Here is a 23,184-nt window from a genome sequence, read left to right on the forward strand (position 1 = left end):
CCACGTGCGAATAGAATAGTAAAGTGTCAGAGTTTAATGCAGTAACGTCGAGTTCGACCTAATCTAATGTGAAGTAAATAGTCGTATATTTATTGTATATCGTGCGGCCACAGTTCGTTCGTGTGTAGCATTACCCAGCGGTTCGTCGTGTCTTTAGCTAGTGTACTTAGCCAGGGTGTGTGGCCTAAATACGTCGCCCACACCCGAGGAGTCCTAGGCGGAGAACCGTTGGACATGTACACAGGAGAATCGGCGTCGGCGATTGCAGAACCATTATGGGTTGGATTATATTGATTTGGAACGTGGTACCCGGAGAAGAGCATCGTTGATTTCCACTATCGTTTGGGATTCAACCTTGTGAGGATTACAACTCGGGCTGGCCTCGTGGATAGGTAGTTGACGTAGGTGCACGTATTTCTCCATCAGCTTTGGGATGGGGTAGGTGTACTGTGACAGGCCTGTCATCAATGCTATCGAGCATTTGGATTACAATTATTGCTTTGCTGCTGATCAAGGGAGTTTACAAGGACCGACTCCTGTACCTGGAGTCTCTTTATTCCTCATTGAATCAGACGGAGTACCTGAACATTCCTCTACCCTCCAGGCATTACACCCCCGGAGGGAACCCATTGTCTCCAGGCGGTACCAGTGTTGCCCTATATAGTTGCTACTATACGACAGGTGGTGTCAACTTAGACCCATCGTAGGATTCCTGCTATTCTTAGTGACTCATGCTATTGACTGACTTTACGTATATTCTTCGCCATACAAGCGCGACCCTAATTCTCATTCTGTAACCTAATGTTGCCTAATAATAATAAATTACCCTCAAATACTATTTCTTTGTCAATGCCGTGTTCTTGTGGGTGTTCACCATCTATATTTGATGTACTGTCTGGCCAGTAATTAAAGTACATAACTAGCAGTGGTTTAATCTATCACAATCTTTAATACAGTCAGGGTTTTGTAACCCCTCAGTTACAATTGGTCCTTCGAGCCGGAGGGTATCAGTGTAATATTTAATATAATATTAATATTGACATGGCCAGCGGTGAACACTCTCCAAGCGGCTCCCCTAAGCTAGAATGCCCGCAGCGCAAACGTCAGCTACCTCCATATCGGGAGGACTTCGCTTTCGTTCTACCCCCTAGCTTATCTAAACAGACGTTAAATACGGATAAATCGGATAGTTTAAGCATGTCCAATCCTATCGACTTGGCGACCCTGCCAGTAGAGACCCCAGTGGGTTCAAACGAAACTGACTTAGCTCACGGGGGGGACCAAGTGGGACATGATGTGACTATACCTCCAGACAGCGTCACCGGGATAGACCCCGGAGCGCTCCAGGATAAAGAAAGCGCTCCAGGGATAGAACCCGACACACCACCAAGAGAAGAGAACCGCGCCCAGGAGATAGACCTCGGAGCGCGCCAGGAGAACAGATCTCCAACAAGCCCTGTCAGCACCCGATCACCTCCGTCAGTGTCATCCCCCAGCGAGGCGGACCAGAGACTGGCGCAAGCCTTGATCGCCACGCTGACAGCCTCAACCGAAAGAGACCGACTCCAGGGTGAGCGCGACCGGCTTCAAGCAAAGACGCTTAGTGAGCGCGAACACTCTGCCACGGAAAGAGAGCGCCTCCACGCGCAACTCCAAGCGCAAGCCCTTAGTGAGCGCGAACACTCTGCAGCGGAACGAGAGCGCCTCCGGGCGCAACAATTAAGTGAGCGCGAACACTCTGCCGTGGAACGAGAGCGCCTCCAGGCTCAACAAATGAGCGAGCGCGAACAACGAGAGCGCCTCCAGGCGCAACAATTAAGCGAGCGCGAACACTCTGCAGCGGAACGAGAGCGCCTTCACGCGCAACTCCAAGCGCAAACCCTTAGTGAGCGCGAACACTCTGCAACTGAACGAGAGCGCCTCCAGGCGCAACAAAGGAGTGAGGACGACCGCATAAGACTGGAGGAGAGGCGCCTTCAGACGGAAGAGAACATCGAACGAGACCGCGCCAATGCACAGCGCGACGCCGCCAATGCACAGCGCGAAGCAGAGCGCGACGCCGCCAATGCGAAGCGCGACCGGATGCAGGCGCAGATGATAGAACAATTGATTGCTAGGGCGACACCCCCTCTCTCCGCACGGAGCTCCCGGAGATCATCACGACAAGGGTCTAGGGCACCTTCCCCTACCCGACAAAGCTACCCGGGACCCGGCCAACAGGAGGAACCTGTCTACGTCTCCGAGCCCCCTCCCCGACCGGTCCATACGAGACCCAGCCAACGGGAAGAACCGGCCTACGTCGCAGAGAGACTAACTAGAAGACTCCAGGACCTAGAAGAGGAAGAGGAGGAATATCAAGCCCACCAGCACGAACGTACTCTGGACCAGGAGGCCCAGTACAGCCCCGACTTCAGCCCCGAGTCACTGCACTACAAACCCCCGACCCAACTCACGGGTGAGTTTGACGTACAGTCAGCACCGAGGAACAGCACCTGGGGATCCGGCCTCTGGTACCCACCAAGTACTAACCCACGACCACACGTACGGGGAGACTCGCCCAGGAGGCCTCTTCCCCTACGCTCACCAATGTACCAGCCATCCATGGCATCGTACCTTGGCACACCGACGTTCCCAGACATTACGTGCGAGGACAGAGCACAGTACACGGAATTACGCATGTATTTGGAGACTATGATGTCCGATGTTTCAAGTTTCAAGTTTCAAGTTTCTTTAATAGTTGTCATACAGAAGTACAGAATACTTTCATACAAAATGCTTCTTACTGTTACGCTCCAGAGACTGTGCTAGACAAGATAGTATCAAATAACATAGTATAGCATGTAATTTAGAAGTAGAAAATGAGGTCACAGTGTTCAGTATAGACATATGTACAATGTTCGATGCAGAATAGACGTAACTGAGTTACCATATAATATACAATACTATGCAGTGTACTAATGTACAGTACTATATAGTGCAAAGCAGAAATGGGATGAGGTACAATTTAGGTACAATTTACAGTAAGGTGTACGAGTTGTAGTGCAATCCTTCATCAATAAATATAAAGTGTGGGGAGTGGGTGCTACAGTGTGTTTGTTTAAAGTGGGTGTGTGCTATAAAGTGTGTGGAGTGGGTGCTACAGTGTGTTTGTTTAAAGTGAGTGTGTGCGTGTGGATGTGTGTGCTATGTGCGTTTGATGGTTGTTGTTGTGTAGTGTTCATTGTTCGTTTAGCAGCCTGATGGCCTGGGGATAGAAGCTTCTTCTGAGTCTTTCTGTGCTCGCCTTGAGACTCCGGTATCGCTTGCCTGACCGCAGAGTCGTACAAATATGCCATCCTCCTCAAGCATCTCAAGGTGCCCAGAGCGCATAACATAGCGCTGGCATATTCCAATTCAAGCACCCCATACTCCGCGGCTCTGGTGGCCCTCGACCAGCGTTATGGACGCATATGGGATTACGTGATCCAAGAAATACGGGATATCGACCGTCTCCCCCCAGCCAAAGACAATAGAGCACTGGATGACCTCTCTATCAAGGTACAATCCCTCGTGGGGATGCTGGGGTCTAATTCTAATGTGGAGCGAATACTGGAGAAGCTCCCTCCAGCCCGCCAAGAGCGTTTTCGGCGGCAGAGAGACCACCGTGATCCCAATGGCCCAGAGCCATCCCTCCTAGACCTGGCCGCTTTCCTCGCAAGGGAAGTTAGTAGCCTACGACTGGACACATTTGTGTGGAGTGGATCTAGCCCAAGAGATGGACCTCGGAGGTCCAACGATAACCGCCGGTCAGTGACAGTTATGCACCAGGCCGAGTCAGTGCCGCAGCACAAGAACCACAGCACCCCCCAGACCAGGGGGAAGTGGAAGATTGTATGCCAGTACTGTGAAAATGAACATTCGCTGTCTCAATGTGACACCTTCAAGAAGCTGACCGCTGACGAGGTGAGTCAGTGGATCAAAGCCAACCGCCGCTGCTTCCGCTGCGCGCGCAGCCATATGGCAGCTGAGTGCCGCCTAAAGAAAAGATGCAGCAAGTGCGACGGCGCCCACTTGGAGGTCCTACACGACAGCAACAAGAAGAAACCCGTACCGCCAAGCAGCTCGAGAGTGAACGTCATGTACATAGACCCTGCGAAGAGCGGGAGCTCCCGAGTGCTCTTGAAGATGGTCCGAGTGCTCTTAAAGGGGAACTCCAACATTTTGGGAAATTAGCTTATTTAACATCTTCCCTGGAGTTAGACAAGAAGATACATACCTTTTTTGTCTCTGTGCGTGCATTTTAGCTTTGGGAATAGACGCTCCGTTAGCATAGCTTAGCTTCATCACTGGAAGTGAGGCAGGAAAGTAGCCTTACAGTGCCTTACAGTGTATTGCAAGGTCTGCCATTGACCAAATTTGATATGCATGACCTTGGTGGGCTCTAGGTCAACTCCTGAAAAGGGGGTCAATGTCAGACCTTGCAATCAAAAGTTAGGGGGCGCACTGAAATTATGGCAAGCGTTATTAGCCCCCTAACTTTTGATTGCAAAGTCTGACATTGACCCCCTTTTCAGGACTTGACCTAGAGCCCACCAAGGTCATGCATATCAAGTTTGGTCAATGTCAGACCTTGCAATACACTGTAAGGCACTGTAAGGCTACTGTCCTGCCTCACTTCCAGTGATGAAGCTAAGCTATGCTAACGGAGCGTCTATTCCCAAAGCTAAAATGCACGCACAGAGACAAAAAAGGTATGTATCTTCTTGTCTAACTCCAGGGAAGATGTTAAATAAGCTAATTTCCCAAAATGTTGGAGTTCCCCTTTAAGCTACGAGGACAAGGTCATGGACACTTACGCCGTCCTAGACGATGGGTCAGAAAAGACTCTCCTCCTCGCATCCGAAGAAACAATGACAATTCGTACCATTAGAAGAGACCTGAAGACCATAAAGGGTGAAAATGTCTCCTTCACGATAGCAGCGGTCGGGCAGCCCGAGAAGCAGTATAGCATCACTAACGCCTTCACCAGCCACGACATAGGCCTGTCACAGTACACCTACCCCATCCCAAAGCTGATGGAGAAATACGTGCACCTACGTCAACTACCTATACCGCTCATTGACGACGCCACCCCGACCCTGCTCATAGGATACGACCACGCACACCTCATCGTCCCAACGGACCGGGTCCACATCGGGCCCAGAGGCTGTCCAGCAGCGGTCGAGACCCGCCTGGGTTGGACACTACAAGGCCCCCTCTCCGGGTCTTCCAACCGACCGCCAGCCACTCGCTGTCTCTACTGAACACCGAGCGGCGTCTAGCCAAAGACCCCACTCAAGCCACTGTGTACCGCGCTGAGATTGACAAGCTGATCACAGCGGGACACATAAAGAAAATTGACATTCAAGAGGCCGACCAGACGATTGAATCCTGGTACGTGCCCCAACACAAGGTCCACCACAACGGCAAGGATCGCATTGTATTCAACTGCAGCTACCAGATCGGACTACAGAATCTGAATAAAGAACTCTTGCCCGGCCCGACACTCGGCCCCTCTCTCCTCGGCGTACTACTACGTTTCCGCCAAGACAAGAAGGCCATCAGCGGCGACATCAAAGGGATGTTCCTGCAGGTGCAACTAGTGGAGGAGGACAAGCCCTTGCTGCGGTTCCTATGGAGAGAGAGGATCAAAGATGAGCAACCATCCATCTACCAATGGGAGGTCCTCCCCTTCGGCACCACATGCAGCCCATGCTGTGCTACGTTCGCACTTCAAAAACATGTGACAGAAGACCCTGAAGCTGACGAGGAGGTCAGACAAAGTGTAGAGAGGAGTTTCTACGTGGACAACTGTCTGCAAAGCGTCTCGACGCCAGAAGAAGCCGAAGCCCTCCTGCTCAAGCTCCGTGCCTCACTGATCAAAGGCGGCTTTGATCTCCGGCAGTGGGCCAGCAGTGACCCTCAAGTACTTCGCAGCCTCTCCCCAGAGACAAAGGCAGCAAGCAGCGAGACCTGGATGGCGACCACCCCAGGTGAAGCACAGGAAATGACATTGGGCCTAGTCTGGCGCTTCAAAACAGACTCGCTCCATTACAAATACACACCCCTGACCACGGAGCAGGGAAGGTCGACCCCTCTACCGACCACCAGACGGAGCGTATACAGAACACTCGCAAGTCAATACGACCCGCTGGGGTGTATCCTACCTTACACCACTCGGGCGAAAATGATTGTACGAGAGCTGTGGGACAAGGAACAGGGCTGGGATGACCCCATACCCGACCACCTAGCTTCCACCTGGAGAGAGTGGGAGAGAGAGCTCAGCTCGCTCCAAAATGTGAACATACGCCGAAGCTACTTCCCACCCACAGTGCGGCTGGAGACGTGCCAGATGGACCTGCACGTCTTCAGTGACGCCTCGGAAGTGGCCTACTTGCGGGCCCGAGAGGAGGGAGGAGAAATACACACAGCCTTCATCCTGGCTCGCTCAAGGATAGCCCCCCGCAAGCAACAATCGATCCCGCGTCTAGAGCTCTGCGCAGCTCTGGTAGGCGCGCAACTCGCCACGTTAATCCAACGTGAACTCACCATCCCGGTGCAAAGAACAATCTTGTGGTCAGACTCCATGACCGTACTCACATGGATCCAGTCCGATTCTTGTAGATACAAGGTCTTTGTGGGAGTCAGAATCACAGAGATTCAAGACCTGGTAGGATCAGCGTGCTGGAGGTACGTGGACACGAAACAGAACCCAGCCGATGTCATCACACGGGGGATGTCCCTAGATGACCTCACACGTCACAATATCTACAGTGACGGTCCTGAGTTCCTCAAGCTCCCGGAGGAAGAGTGGCCTACCCCCACCCCTCGGGAGGCTAGTCAAGAGGAGGCAGAGATCAAGAAATCTATGTTCTGTGGGTTGACGCACATCCCAGTCCCCACTGACCCTAACATAGACGACTGCCTCACCTTTGAGAGTGCGCAGCTAAAAACATTCCTGTGGCACCACCCTGAGGTTCCCCCCACTACCGACATTGACGCATCGAACTACGCAGAGGCAGAACTCCTTCTGCTACAGCGAGCCCAAAGAGACTCGTTCCCCGATGAGCTAGACTGCCTGCAGGGAACAAAGCCAATCCCGTCAGACAGCAGACTGCTCCACTTGGCCCCTGAGCGCGACACCCATGGCCTCATCAGGGTGGGTGGTCGTCTGAGACGGGCCCTGGACTTAACGGATGACGTCAAGTTTCCTATAGTCCTCAACAGCCGACACAAGGTCACTGAGCTCATCATAAAGAAATACGACGAGGATGTGCACCACGCTGGGGCAGAGAGAGTCTTCGCTGAGATCCGACGTCGCTATTGGATACTGCAAGGAAGAGAAGCAGTACGACGCTTCCAGCGGACCTGTCTAGACTGTCGCAAGTGGCGAGCACAGCCTAGTATACCCATGATGGCCGACCTGCCTCCCTGTCGCCTCCGACTCGGCGAGAAGCCCTTTCACTCCACGGGCGTGGAATGCTTCGGCCCGCTCTACGTGAAGAAAGGAAGAGGGACAGAGAAGAGGTGGGGCATTGTATTCAAGTGCATGACCACCCGAGCAGTACACATAGAACTCCTTCCGACCATGAGTACGGACTCATTCCTCATGGCCTTCCGGAGATTCACAGCGTGAAGAGGAAAACCGTCTACGTTGTTGTCTGATCACGGGACAAACTTCAAAGGCGGAGAAAGAGAGCTGAGAGAGAGCTTCCAAGCCATGGGTCCAGAACTTAAGACCCACCTCGCTCCTTATCAGATCGACTTCCAGTTTAACCCCCCGAACGCCCCTCACTTCGGGGGAACCTGGGAAAGAGAAGTACGTTCCATAAAGACAGCTCTGTACGCCGTGCTTGGGGCCCAGACCGTGGCTGAAGAAGTCCTCACGACAGTCCTCACGGAGATCGAGGGAGTATTGAACTCAAAGCCCCTCGGTTACGTCTCAAGTGATGTAGCAGATGTCGACCCAGTCACCCCCAACATTCTCTTGATGGTGCGGCTGGACCCCGCGCTTCCACAGACGGTGTACAGACCTGAAGAAGCGAACGGCCGAAGAATGTGGAGGTACAGTCAAATATTGGCTGACAAGTTTTGGAACAGTTTCCTCCTCCACTACCTACCGTCTCTCCAAACCCGTCAGAAATGGGTAAAGGATAGAGACAACTTACAAGTGGACACAGTCGTTATGATCATAGACCAGTCACTACCCCGAGCTATGTGGCCGGCCGGCCGCGTAAGCAAAGTGATCACTGGTGCCGATGGAAAGATCAGAGCGGCAGAAGTTATTGTCCAGGGGCGGACCTACACCCGACCCGTGGCGAGGCTGATAGAGTTGCCGAGGCTCCCTGACTCCCCTGATGACGATCATGACCCACTGACTTTGTAGATTGCCCTACTCCCCACAACAGACATTGAGCAGTTGACTGGACTATTAATCTGTCTCCCTTAACTAATTAGGTGCAGACTAATTAGGAGGCGGCTGTTGTGAAGGGCCAGATTAAACTGAGAATCTACCTTTATCATTTGATATACTTTGTATATTATATATATATACACGGAATATCCCTTTACCTGCGTTCAAACCAGAGTAATATTCGCTCTCCTTATTGGACAGCGCCCCCAGGCCCCAGCGCGCAGGCCCCCAACGGCAGGTTCAAAGACAAGTCCAGGCATGTCAGGACATGCCCGGAGACAGCGTAGTGATACCAGACAAAGACTGCGGTTTGGGACTAGATATTCACTCAAGTATAAATACAGCGCAAGGTGCGCACACCGTTACGTTCAGTACCTTACCCCACCTTCACCACGAGTCAACGTGTAGTGAAGTGAGCAACCTTGCGTCTAACAGAGCATTGAGAACCACGTGCGAATAGAATAGTAAAGTGTCAGAGTTTAATGCAGTAACGTCGAGTTCGACCTAATCTAATGTGAAGTAAATAGTCGTTCATTTATTGTATATCGTGCGGCCACAGTTCGTTCGTGTGTAGCATTACCCAGCGGTTCATCGTGTCTTTAGCTAGTGTACTTAGCCAGGGTGTGTGGCCTAAATACGTCGCCCACACTCGAGGAGTCCTAGGCGGAGAACCGTTGGACATGTACACAGGAGAATCGGAGTCGGCGATTGCAGAACCATTACTGGTTGGATTATATTGATTTGGAACGTGGTACCCGGAGAAGAGCATCGTTGATTTCCACTATCGTTTGGGATTCAACCTCGTGAGGATTACAACTCGGGCTGGCCTCGTGGATGGAGGCTGGCTAACTGTCATCAATGCTATCGAGCATTTGGATTACAATTATTGCTTTGCTGCTGATCAAGGGAGTTTACAAGGACCGACTCCTGTACCTGGAGTCTCTTTATTCCTCATTGAATCAGACGGAGTACCCGAACATTCCTCTACCCTCCAGGCCTTACACCCCCGGAGGGAACCCATTGTCTCCAGGCGGTACCAGTGTTGCCCTATATAGTTGCTACTATACGACAGGTGGTGTCAACTTAGACCCATCGTAGGATTCCTGCTATTCTTAGTGACTCATGCTATTGACTGACTTTACGTATATTCTTCGCCATACAAGCGCGACCCTAATTCTCATTCTGTAACCTAATGTTGCCTAATAATAATAAATTACCCTCAAATACTATTTCTTTGTCAATGCCGTGTTCTTGTGGGTGTTCACCATCTATATTTGATGTACTGTCTGGCCAGTAATTAAAGTACATAACTAGCAGTGGTTTAATCTATCACAATCTTTAATACAGTCAGGGTTTTGTAACCCCTCAGTTACACATTGGTTAGCTAACGTCAGTATTCTGCAGTCTAGGCCTGCTAGCAGTAGTGCTACTGTAGTTTACAGATCCCACCAGTTTCATAATATCGAGCAAATAACGTTACAGTAGACTAGTCACTGAAACACAGACTAAACAGCATTTATATCAGCAGCATGCATTACTTATAAATAATAAAATATATGTGTTGCACAATTACCTGAGATGAGAACAGTTGGTGACGACGTGAGGCTCTGCCTGTAGCAGTGTATGTAGCCTAGTAGCACGTGAGCTCGCGCTACAGTGTATGTAGCCTAGTAGTAACGTGAGCTCGCGCTACAGTGTATATATAGCCTAGTAGTAACGTGAGCTCGCGCGCAGTGTATGTAGCCTAGTAGTAACGTGAGCTCACGCTACAGTGTATGTAGCCTAGTAGTAACGTGAGCTCGCGCTACAGTGTATGTAGCCTAGTAGCTAACGTGAGCTTGCACGCAGTGTATGTAGCCTAGTAGTAACGTGAGCTTGCGCTACAGTATGTAGCCTAGTAGCTAACGTGAGCTTGCGCTACACTCACTGAAACACAGACTAAACAGCACTCATTTATATCAGCGGCACGCATTACTTATAAATAATAAAATATATGTGTTGCACAATTACCTGAGGAGAAGATGCAACAGTTGCTCACGACGTGGTGCAGGCTCTGTCTGTAACGCGCTTCAATTCAAATTTCAAACCGGGATCCCCCACAATGCAACGCATCAGTGTTGCCAGATTTGAGAGTCTGCCTTCATCTGACAAACCTTTGATAATAATGGGCGGTTCGGATATTGTTAATCCGATCTGGCAACCATGCTCTTCCTTGTTTCTCCGCACAGACTGACCACGGTTTTGATTGATTGATTTAAAACTTTGTTAACAGATTGCAGAATGGGTACAATACAGTACAGCTCAATACATACAATTGTTAAGGGCATGCAGACCAGAGAAAGACTTTCGTCTTGTTTACATCAGGGTCCCCCATTTTCATTTCATCATAACATGACATGTGACATACAGATAGACACTTCTATACATTTATGACATACCAGATTTGCAAATAAAGTAGGGCCTACTGTTTGTGATACAAAAAGAGTCTAGAAATGAGAGTATATATTTGACGTAGAACCGTACATTATAGGTGGGGTGGGGGGCGGTAGGTTGGGTAGGAGGGGTGGGTGGGGGACACTGTACAACTGCACAAGCACAACTGTACATTGGAATATTGACAAAACCATGTTTGGTACTTTACTGTACATTGGAGGGGGTTGGGTTAGGACATTTACAGGGGCCAGTTTCGAATTGCAGTCTCCCGTAGGTGTTCTTTGAGAGTGGTTTTGAAAGTGGGTAGTGATTCACATTCCTTTACATCTTTGGGTAGGGCGTTCCACATTGATGTGGCATAATTGCGAAACGTGTTTAGTCCCTGTTTGAGCCGAATCTGGGTTTAACATGATTTGCGGAGCTCCATATTCACTGACCTTTGGGAAGTATTTTGACATGTACACATATACCTTGGTTGTGTATGTGTAGACAGGCCCATTGCAAGTTGCTGTACTCTGTCGTCTACTCTAAGCCATCCTAGGTTGTCACGTGGGCAGGGGCGAGGTGGGTTCTAGAAGTAAGGTCAAGCAGTAGTCTGACCAGTTTGTTTTGAGATGTTTGTGTAGCAGGGTGGATTATCCCTACTTTATGAGATGTACACTGTCACCAGGTAGGGGGGAACACAGCAGATCTGAGTCCAACTGAATCCCTGACTTTAGTGCAGGAGTGGAGCTTTAGCAGAGGGAGTGGATGGGGCCTATGATTTACTAACCTAGGTGTAGTGCGCTGGTCCAGCTTTAACAAATTATCTCTGTATCTTTTCAATGTAAATAATAAAGTAACCTCACAAAGATACTAATCTAATTATCTTTAAAGTGCACTATGCAGTGAGCTGCTGGTTAAAGGCATTAACCACGTATTGTTGGAGACTCGTGTGACTTGGAGACTTGTGTGACTTGGAGACTCATGTGACTTGGAGACTTGTGTGACTTGGAGACTTGTGTGACTTGTGTGACTTGGAGACTTGTGTGACTTGGAGACTTGTGTGACTTGGAGACTTGTGTAACTTGTGTGACTTGGAGACTTGTGTGACTTGGAGACTTGTGTGACTTGGAGACTCGTGTGACTTGGAGACTTGTGTGACTTGGAGACTCGTGTGACTTGTGTGACTTGGAGACTTGTGTGACTTGGAGACTTGTGTGACTTGGAGACTTGTGTGACTTGGAGACTCGTGTGACTTGTGTGACTTGGAGACTTGTGTGACTTGGAGACTCGTGTGACTTGGAGACTTGTGTGACCTGGAGACTCGTGTGACTTGGAGACTCTTGTGACTTGGAGATTCGTGTGACTTGGATACTTGTGTGACTTGGAGACTCGTGTGACTTGGAGACTGGTGTGACTTGGAGACTTGAGTGACATGGAGACTCGTGTGACTTGTGTGACTTGGAGACTTGTGTGACTTGGAGACTCGTGTGACTTGGATACTTGTGTGACTTGGAGACTCGTGTGACTTGGAGACTTGTGTGACCTGGAGACTCGTGTGACTTGGAGACTTGTGTGACTTGGAGACTCGTGTGACTTGGAGACTTGTGTGACTTGGAGACTTGTGTGACCTGGAGACTCGTGTGACTTGTGTGACTTGGAGACTTGTGTGACTTGGAGACTTGTGTGACTTGGAGACTTGTGTGACCTGGAGACTCGTGTGACTTGGAGACTCTTGTGACTTGGAGACTCGTGTGACTTGTGTGACTTGGAGACTCGTGTGACTTGGAGACTTGTGTGACTTGGAGACTCGTGTGACTTGGAGACTTGTGTGACTTGGAGACTTGTGTGACTTGTGTGACTTGGAGACTTGTGTGACTTGGAGACTCGTGTGACTTGGAGACTTGTGTGACTTGGAGACTTGTGTGACCTGGAGACTCGTGTGACTTGTGTGACTTGGAGACTTGTGTGACTTGGAGACTTGTGTGACTTGGAGACTTGTGTGACCTGGAGACTCGTGTGACTTGGAGACTCTTGTGACTTGGAGACTCGTGTGACTTGTGTGACTTGGAGACTCGTGTGACTTGGAGACTTGTGTGACTTGGAGACTCGTGTGACTTGGAGACTTGTGTGACTTGGAGACTTGTGTGACTTGTGTGACTTGGAGACTTGTGTGACTTGGAGACTCGTGTGACTTGGAGACTTGTGTGACCTGGAGACTCGTGTGACTTGGAGACTCTTGTGACTTGTGTGACTTGGAGACTTGTGTGACTTGGAGACTTGTGTGACTTGGAGACTTGTGTGACCTGGAGACTCATGTGACTTGGAGACTCTTGTGACTTGGATACTCGTGTGACTTGTGTGACTTGGAGACTCGTGTGACTTGTGTGACTTGGAGACTTGTGTGACTTGGAGACTCGTGTGACTTGTGTGACTTGGAGACTCGTGTGACTTGGAGACTCGTGTGACTGTAGGCTAGCTAAGCTGCATGTTAGCCTAGCACAATGAATGGAAGCGGACATGACTGGGTAGCCGTCGGGAGAGGTGTTAGTTGGACAATGCCTAGGCTAACCAGTCATGCCCGCTTCCATTAATTGTGCTAAGCTAGGCTATCATTGTGCTAAGACTGAGCGAATTTTCCAAAATGTTGGCGTGTTCCTTTGAACTGTATAAAGTTAGCTGTATTGTCTATAAAACACTTAATATTTCATTAGATGATATGTGTACTTATATAAGCAGATCATTTTCTGCAGAAATGTTGTGCCTCTAATTTAATGTGTTTCAGATGTACTCATGTATGGGATGCATGACTTTCATGTTCAGTTTTACTGTAAAAGGTAATGTACAATTAGCAATTCTGTATATTGGGCTAAACCTTTCTGAAGCAGAGACTTAGTTAGTAGCTCCCCTGTTAGCCTCTTTAGCTCCCATGTTAGCTCCCCTGTTAGCTCCCCTGTTAGCTCCCCTGTTAGCTCTCCTGTTAGCCTCTTTAGCTCCCCTGTTAGCTCCCCTGTTAGCCTCTTTAGCTGCGGCTGTTAGCTCCCCTGTTAGCTCTCCTGTTATCCTCTTTAGCTCCCCTGTTAGCTCCCCTGTTAGCCTCTTTAGCTGCGGCTGTTAGCTCCCCTGTTAGCTCCCCTGTTAGCCTCTTTAGCTCCCCTGTTAGCTCTCCTGTTAGCCTCTTTAGCTCCCCTGTTAGCTCCCCTGTTAGCCTCTTTAGCTGCGGCTGTTAGCTCCCCTGTTAGCTCCCCTGTTAGCCTCTTTAGCTCCCCTGTTAGCTCCCCTGTTAGCCTCTTTAGCTGCGGCTGTTAGCTCCCCTGTTAGCTCCCCTGTTAGCCTCTTTAGCTCCCCTGTTAGCTCTCCTGTTAGCCTCTTTAGCTACCCTGTTAGCTCCCCTGTTAGCCTCTTTAGCTGCAGCTGTTAGCTCCCCTGTTAGCTCCCCTGTTAGCCTCTTTAGCTCCCATGTTAGCTCTCCTGTTAGCCTCTTTAGCTCCCCTGTTAGCTCCCCTGTTAGCCTCTTTAGCTGCCGCTGTTAGCTCCCCTGTTAGCTCCCCTGTTAGCCTCTTTAGCTCCCCTGTTAGCTCCCCTGTTAGCCGAATCTGGGTTTAACATGATTTGTGGAGCTCCCTGTGTTGTGGTCGTGGTATTCACTGACCTTTGGGAAGTATTTTGACATGTACACCGGGTACCTTGGTCGTGTAGTGTATCTTGTAGACCAGGCCCATTGCAAGTTGCTAAACTCTGTCGTCTACTAGCCATCCTAGGTTGTCAAAGTGGGCAGGGGTGAGGTGGGTTCTAGGAGTAAGGTCAAGCAGTAGTCTGACCAGTGTGTTTTGTTATGTTTGTGTAGCAGGGTGGATTCCCTACTTTATGAGAGTAGATGTACACACTGTCACCAGCGGTAGGGGGGAACGCAGCAGATCTGAGTCCAACTGAATCCCCGACTTTAGTGCAGGAGTGGAGCTTTAGCAGAGGGTCACAGCCTCTTCACCCTGCTCCCCTCTGGGAGAAGGCTGAGGATCCCAAAGGCTGTGAAAGCTCGACACAGACTGAGCTTCTTCCCCTCAGCCGCCAGGCTGATCAATGCCTCAGGTCCCCCCCCCCCTTGGTACCCCCCCCCCTCCCCCCCTCTGCCCCCAAGTGACACTGGCACAATGACACTGACTGCACTGCACTAGTCCGTACTGGATCCCTGCACTCTTCACTTTATATATATATATGTATTTATTGATTAATCCCCCACTGCACTGTTTCGTTTCTTGTCTGTGTTGGTGTTGTTTTCTGTGAAAAAAGAAAGGAAATGCATACACTGTATTGCTGCAACAATTACCAATGTGTTTTACACAAATGGCTAAATAAAGGAATCTGAATCTGAATCTGAATCTGGGGCCTAGGATTTACTAACCTAGGTGTAGTGTGCTGGTCCAGCTTTAACAAATTATCTCTGTATCTTTTCAATGTAAATAATAAATCAGTAACCAGTATTGTTATGTTAGCGTACTGAGCTGCGTTTAAAGGCCTTAACCACAGGTTAAAGGCCTTAACCACAGTTGTTATGTTAGCTACTGAGCTGCTGGTTAAAGGCCTTAACTACAGTGTTGTTATGTTAGCTACTGAGCTGCTGCAGGCCTTAACCACAGTATTATGTTAGCTATGAGCTGCTAACTATAGAGGCCATAACCACAGTATTACATATACTCTTGTTAGCTTTATGAGGCTACATCAACATCCTATGAGTGCAGCTATAATGTTAGCTTTATGAGGCTACATCAACATGCAGGCTCCTATGAGTGCAGCTAATGTTAGCTTTATGAGGCTCTGCCTCCCCCCTCTCCACTCCTCTAACACCCACCTCGCTCTGCCCCCCCCCCCACTCCTCTAACATTTTATTTATTAATTTTATTATTATTATTTTATTTGTTGCCATTAAAATAATAGGCAAGCATAGGGCTAAAACATTTTCATAAACAATAATATATTTTTTGTTATTTGGTTATAATAAGGGCTTTTCTATGCATTTGTCTGATTGATTGATTGATTGATTGATTGATTGATTGATTGATTGATTGATTGATTGAAAGCTTTATTGACAGACTGCAGAGTGGGTACAGTACAGCTGTATTCACTTGTTGCGGTGGTCTCAACGGAACAATTTTGATTGAAAGTCGATTCTGCCAATCACACCGCTGTTGTGTGTGGGGGCGGCGTCGCTTGACTGAAACTTTGGCTCTGGCCATTGCCGGGCCAGAGCTGGTTTATCTTTGGCGAGCCCGAGTCGGCTCTGGCACGGCAACCATTGCCGGGCCAGAGCCGGTTTATCTTTGGCGAGCCCGAGTTGGCTCTGGCACGGCAACCATTGCCGGGCCAGAGCCGGTTTATCTTTGGCGAGCCCGAGTCGGCTCTGGCACGGCAACCATTGCCGGGCCAGAGCCGGTTTATCTTTGGCGAGCCCGAGTCGGCTCTGCCCCGGTAATCAGAGCCGGGCCAGAGCCGGTTTATCTTTGGCGAGCCCGAGTCGGCTCTGCCCCGGCAACCATTGCCGGGCCAGAGCCGGTTTATCTTTGGCGAGCCCGAGTCGGCTCTGGCACGGCAACCATTGCCGGGCCAGAGCCGGTTTATCTTTGGCGAGCCCGAGTCGGCTCTGGCACGGCAACCATTACCGGGCCAGATCCGGCTCATCGTTGCCGTGCCGTGCCGGACATGTGCCGAGTGTGCCGCCCGGTAGCCGGAATCGGGCCGAGTATGCTGGCCACCTAGGATAGTCTTTGTAGTGTCATGTAACTTGACAGAGCTTCTGTATTTGGAAATATACTGATTAGAGGCAAGTTGATACTAGATACAAGTGCTTGGGCAAAAAAGTTGATTTCTTTACATAATAAGATTGTAAATTTACATGATGATGTTCCTAAATGGAATGAGGAATTTGTCCCTGATGCGTTTGCCAATTGCTTGGAAAAATCTAATATTGTTTATATGATTCCCTTTAGACGACGCCAACAAAACAATCTCTCTACACATGTTACATCTAGGAATGTAATTATATTATCTTGTGAATAATACAATGGATAATTAAACTTGTATTACACCCCGCACCCCTTCCTCGCCCCAGAGTCCTTCCTGAGCATGCACTCAATGTAATTATCTATCAAAATAGAATATTTCATTATGCATGCTTATAGGAATATAAGATATCCAATGGTATTATCTATGTATTAAAATAGAATATGTGTGCTTATAGGAATATAGTAGCCAACTGAGGGCTAGATCCACAAAGAATGGATTTCACGGAACAAGTTGCACCCTTATACAATTCATTATGAATTGAAAATGGGGGACCCTGATGTAAACATGACAAAAGTCCTTCTCTGGTCTGCATCCCCTTAACACTTGTGTGTATTGAGCTGTACTGTTTTGTACCCATTCTGCAATCTGTTAATACAATTTTCATTGAATCAATCACTGTGCAGATTGATTGATTGAATGAAAGTTTTACTAACAGATTGTTGTTAAGGGGATGCAGACCAGAGAAAGTATTTCGTCTTGTTTACATCAGGGTCCACCATTTTCAATTCATAATGAATTGTAAGTAAGGGTGCAACTTGCTCCGTGCAGTCCATTCTTTGCCCAGATAGCAAAAGGTGTTAATTCAATGTTGATTTATGGTCACAATGCTTGCTTTTTGGTTAAGGTCGACGATTGATGTTGAAGCACCCATTAACCGCTAAAGCAATTGACTATTGTTGAAAACATATCATTGAATCAATATTGTTTTGTGGTTGCATTTTAATGATTGAAATGCCAATATCTAATAAATGTTGAATCAACGGATGCTGTTCAACGTATATGCTGTTTGTCGTCATTACGTTGGCCCGAATTCCCCCCCCCAATTTAAACAGACGTACGTCCCAGCATGCCGCTGAGCACTCGATCTCTCAATGTGAACTGCTGTTCAGAACAGCACGTCTGGTTCCCCCCGGATTTGATTCTACTGAGTGCTTTACAGTAAGTTTTGGCTATATTACTTTTATCTTAACTGTGTTCTGTGAAAAATAACGTTATTGTGAGTGTGCACCAGTGGATCTTGACGGCGTTGTGCATGTGATATGCTGCAGTTTGGTAGGTAAATATATATATACGTCAACTAAGATAAATATTCATGAATATTCGTAGCGTGTGCTTAATATAACTCTGGAGAGTGTGCAAGTGGAATCGTACGGTTGTTTAAGTTATTTCGATGTTAATATTACGGTTGTTTAAGTTATTTCGATGTTAATATTAAAGCGCCAACGATTATAAATTGCGTGGTCCAATTGCGTGCGTTGTTACTGAATGACGTTGTGCAACTCAGCCAATCAAAAGCATGCTTATTGGGTGAACAGGAAGTAGTCAAGGAAGCACGCGCTAGCTGGCCTAGTAAACACGTGGATCCGTAAATGCAACGTTGCCTACCAGACAACAACGGGACCGCGTGTTTCTTTTTGTATGGCTGTTCAAACTAATTTTACAGTTCTGCTAGCTACATGCAGTATTTAGCGAGCTGGGTTAGCCGGTTAGTTGGCTTTGAATCCCGGCTGCGGCTAGGTAGCCAGCTAGCTAAATGCACCGCGACGGTGATGTCACCAAACAAAATGGCGGCGCCCATGTTGATAAAGCGCTTCACATAACAAATCGTTTTTTCTTAGAAACTGCTTATTTTTATAACGTGATTTTTTTCTGTGGCTTATCTAAATACTAATTTGATGCTATGAATATGTTTATATCGCTATATGATTCATCTCCCCTTGCACTCTTTCTAAGTTGGTTAAGGTTAGAGTTTGTCTTAGAGCATGGCGATAGAACGCCAGGTAGTTTGCAGGCTGTTTGAGACTTAATTGTTCTAGCCAAGTAAATACCACAATTTATGTACCATTACATTCACTATATAGTTAGACGTTTGGTTATATACATGGTATTTTCTAATGAACAATATAACAATAATATAATAATGGACTCTCTTGATATTGATCAAAATGTAGAATTATGCAAGCGTTTCACCCTGCACATTGCAATGCAGCACATTAATGTCGACCCTCCTCTCTTTTTTCTTTCTTTTTCCAGAATCACGTACCAGTTTCAAGAAGCCGCACGTTGCAGCAATTGAAGCAAAGACCTGTTCTAGCCAAGTAAATAGCACAATGTATGTACCATTACATTGACTATATAGTTAGACGTTTGGTTATATACATGGTATTTTCTAATGAACAATATAACAATAATATAATAATGGACTCTCTTGATATTGATCAAAATGTAGAATTATGCAAGCGTTTCACCCTGCACATTGCAATGCAATGTCGACCCTCCTCTCTTTTTTCTTTCTTTTTCCAGAATCACGTACCAGTTTCAAGAAGCCGCACGTTGCAGCAATTGAAGCAAAGACCTGTTCTAGCCAAGTAAATAGCACAATTTATGTACCATTACATTGACTACAGCACCTCATCACTATGTCATCTTATTCTCGGGCTAAAAGACGTAGAGTCAACAAATTAGTGAGAGAGACAGAGCAGGCTATCCTCACTGATTATAAGTTAATTGTTGCTGCTAATTCAAGGACAAACCATCACTCTTTAGAGAACACAGATCCTGTCACAGCCTATACTGAGTGCCTGCTCGATTTACCAAAGACAGACTTGCCACTAGATTTAACAACTAGATCAGACTTGCCACTAGATTTATCAACTTCAGACTTGCCACTAAACAGACCACTAACTATCAGTGATCAAAGTGAAAATATTGACTCACCAGGTGAGTCAAATGCACATTTTGAAAGTATAGCTGGGGATGACGAAATTGAACCTGAACATGTCTTTGACAGTGATGAGCATAATGAAGATTTCCTCATGACAAGTTTAAAATATTGGGCAACATCCTATTCAGTCTCTCTGGTTGCACTATCATCTTTGCTGCCCTTTTTGAAGATGTTTCACCCCACCCTTCCTAAAGATGGAAGAACATTGCTAGGAACACAAAAACATGTGCCTACCACTAAGATTGAAGGGGGAGAATACTATCATTTTGGTTTAGTCAAAGGGGTGCTTTCACGGTTGGCATGTTTGATTTTACCGGCAACTCTGACAACTCTTAATTTACAGTTTAATATAGATGGTTTACATTTATTCAATAGTTCTAAACTTCAGTTTTGGCCCATACTTGGAAGTCTCAAATGTGACTACACAAAGTCCCCATTTGTTGTTGGCATTTTTTGTGGTCTCAGCAAGCCAAAGAGTGTTTTTGAGTACCTAGAGCAGTTTGTCAAAGATCTTCAGAATGTACTGTCTAATGGCATTATTTATAATGACAAGCAATTTGATGTACAGATTTCTTCTTTCATTTGTGATGCCCCGGCTAGAGCTTATATTAAGCAGACCAAGGCATTTAATGGCTATTCTGGTTGTGACAAGTGTTTTCAGGAGGGTGTATGGAGAAATAAAATGACATACCCTGAAACAAAAGTCAGACTTAGGACAGACTCCAGTTTCTCAGACATGGTTGATGAGGCACATCACAATGGGACGAGCCCTTTAACAGGTTTAGTTAAGATGGTTTCTATGTTTCCAACTGATTACATGCATTTCTGTTGTCTTGGAGTTACAAGGAAACTGCTTAATATATGGTTAAAGGGGAAGAATTTGGCAACAAGGGTCCCTTCCAAAACTGTACAAGCCATTTCAGGTAAACTGCTAAAGCTACGTCCCTACATGCCTTGTGAATTTAACCGTAAACCAAGGGAACTGTCAGAGTTAGATCGCTGGAAAGCTACTGAGTTGCGATCCTTCATGTTGTATTGGGGTCCTGTTGTTTTGAAGGATTCCCTCCCCAGTGAGCTGTATGACAACTTCATGTTGTTTTCTGTTGGAATGTACTTGTTGCTGTCCCCTAGTATTTCTGAGGAAATGTTGGCCTTTGCGCACAAGTTGATGGTTTCTTTTGTTGAACACTTTGGGACAGTGTATGGAAGAGGTGAAATTGTGTACAATGTACACCAGCTTATTCATTTGGCTGAGGAATACAGGAAGTTTGGCACTCTAGATAATATCTCAGGATTCCCTTTTGAGAACTATCTTGGACAAATTAAGCATCTTCTACGCAAGCCACATCAGCCTCTACAACAGGTAGTGAAAAGGTTGTCTGAAATTCCACATGTTGGATCCCCATGTCCCACAGATGATCCAATTTTGCGTAATATTCACACTGATGGGCCTGTCCCCCCACAGTTTACTTCTTCACAACAGTACAGGAAGGTCTCCACTCATCGGTTTACTTTGTCCACAAAGAAAGGAGACAATTGTATTGAGGTTGGAGATGGATTTGCATTAGTAGAGAATATTCTTAAATCAGAGGAAGAGGTATATATAATTTACAGAAAGTACAGACACAAACAGCCATACTACATGTATCCCTGTGAATCATCATACATTGGTACATACAAGGTCAGTGGCTTGCAAGAAGATATAGGGATAGGTAAACTTCCCTATATCAAGCGCAAATGTCTTCTCTCTCCAGACGGAGATGGTGCCATTGCAATACCACTACTTCATTTAACAGCATAACCATACTGCCCTACAAAGCTAAAGTGCAGTAACTATATTGACACACTGACTCTAACGTCGGATTTCGGGGCATAACTTACCTCATTAATAAATACACAATTAGTACAATATTACATGTACACAGATAACATGTTTGGCTGGCCAATTGAAACGCTTAAAGGAAAACTCCAACATTTTGTGAAATTAGCTTATTTAACATCTTCCCTGGAGTTGGACAAGAAGATGCATACCTTTTTCGTCTCTCTGCATGCTTTGGGCTTAGGGAACGCCTGGACCGTTAGCCTAGCTTAACTTCATCACTGGAAGTGGGGCAGACATCTAGCCTAGTTCACTACAGTCAGGAAATATACTCTAAATACAATTCCCAAACGTTCCTGTAAACATGTTGTGACCTGTGTGTTTACCCCGTCTCCCAGTCACACAAGTCACACGAGTCTCCCAGTCACATGAGTCTCGTGTGACTGGGAGACTTTTGTGACTTGGAGACTTGTGTGACTTGTGTGACTTGGAGACTTGTGTGACTTGTGTGACTTGAACTTGTGTGACTTGTGTGACTTGGAGACTTGTGTGACTTGGAGACTTGTGTGACTTGTGTGACTTGGAGACTTGTGTGACTTGTGTGACTTGTGTGACTTGGAGACTTGTGTGACTTGGAGACTTGTGTGACTTGTGTGACTTGGAGACTTGTGTGACTTGTGTGACTTGTGTGACTTGTGTGACTTGGAGACTTGTGTGACTTGGAGACTTGTGTGACTTGTGTGACTTGGAGACTTGTGTGACTTGTGTGACTTGGAGACTTGTGTGACTCGTGTGACTTGGAGACTTGGACTTGTGTGACTTGTGTGACTTGGACTTGTGTGACTTGTGTGACTTGGAGACTTGTGTGACTTGGAGACTTGTGTGACTTGTGTGACTTGGAGACTTGTGTGACTTGTGTGACTTGGACTTGTGTGACTTGGAGACTTGGACTTGTGTGACTTGTGACTTGGAGACTTGTGTGACTCATGTGACTTGGAGACTTGTGTGACTGGGAGACTTGTGTGACTTGGAGACTTGTGTGACTTGTGTGACTGGGAGACGTGGTAAATACACAGGTCACAACATGTTTACGGGAACGTTTGGGAGTTGTATTTTGATTGTATTTGGAGTATATTTCCTGACTGTAGTGAACTAGGTTAGATGTCTGCCCCACTTCCAGTGATGAAGTTAAGCTAGGCTAACTGTCCAGGCGTTCCCTAAGCCCAATGCATGCAGAGAGACGAAAAAGGTATGTATCTTCTTATAACTCCAGGGAAGATGTCAAATAAGCTAATTTCACAAAATGTTTGAGTTTTCCTTTAAATGCTTCAAAAAATGCAATGTGTGTAGTGCACTTTGGCTTTGTAGGACGGTATGGGAATGGCTTGTAAGGAGAGATCATTATGAGTACCGTAAATTCTCATTTCAGCCCTTTGAAGATGAATGGTGAGGTGGTGCTGTGGTCAGTTGTACAGTTCCCAAATGGTGGGACAGCAGTAGTTCTAGAGAGCTGGTTCGACCTATTCTATTATTATTAGTCTATTATGTATAGTGTATCGTGCGGCTACCGTTCTACAGTGACCAGCATTACCAACGTTTCCTCGTACCAGCTAGTGTGCTTATCCAGGCTGGGCTGCTTACCCTGGCGCTCTCACCCGAGGAGCCCTAGACGAGGGCCGTGTGGATATGTACACTGGATAACCTACACCGACGACTACAGACAGAAATAAGGCT

Source organism: Notolepis coatsorum (assembly GCF_963971535.1).
Source record: "Notolepis coatsorum genome assembly, chromosome: 7".
In the NCBI taxonomy this organism is placed as follows: domain Eukaryota; kingdom Metazoa; phylum Chordata; class Actinopteri; order Aulopiformes; family Paralepididae; genus Notolepis; species Notolepis coatsorum.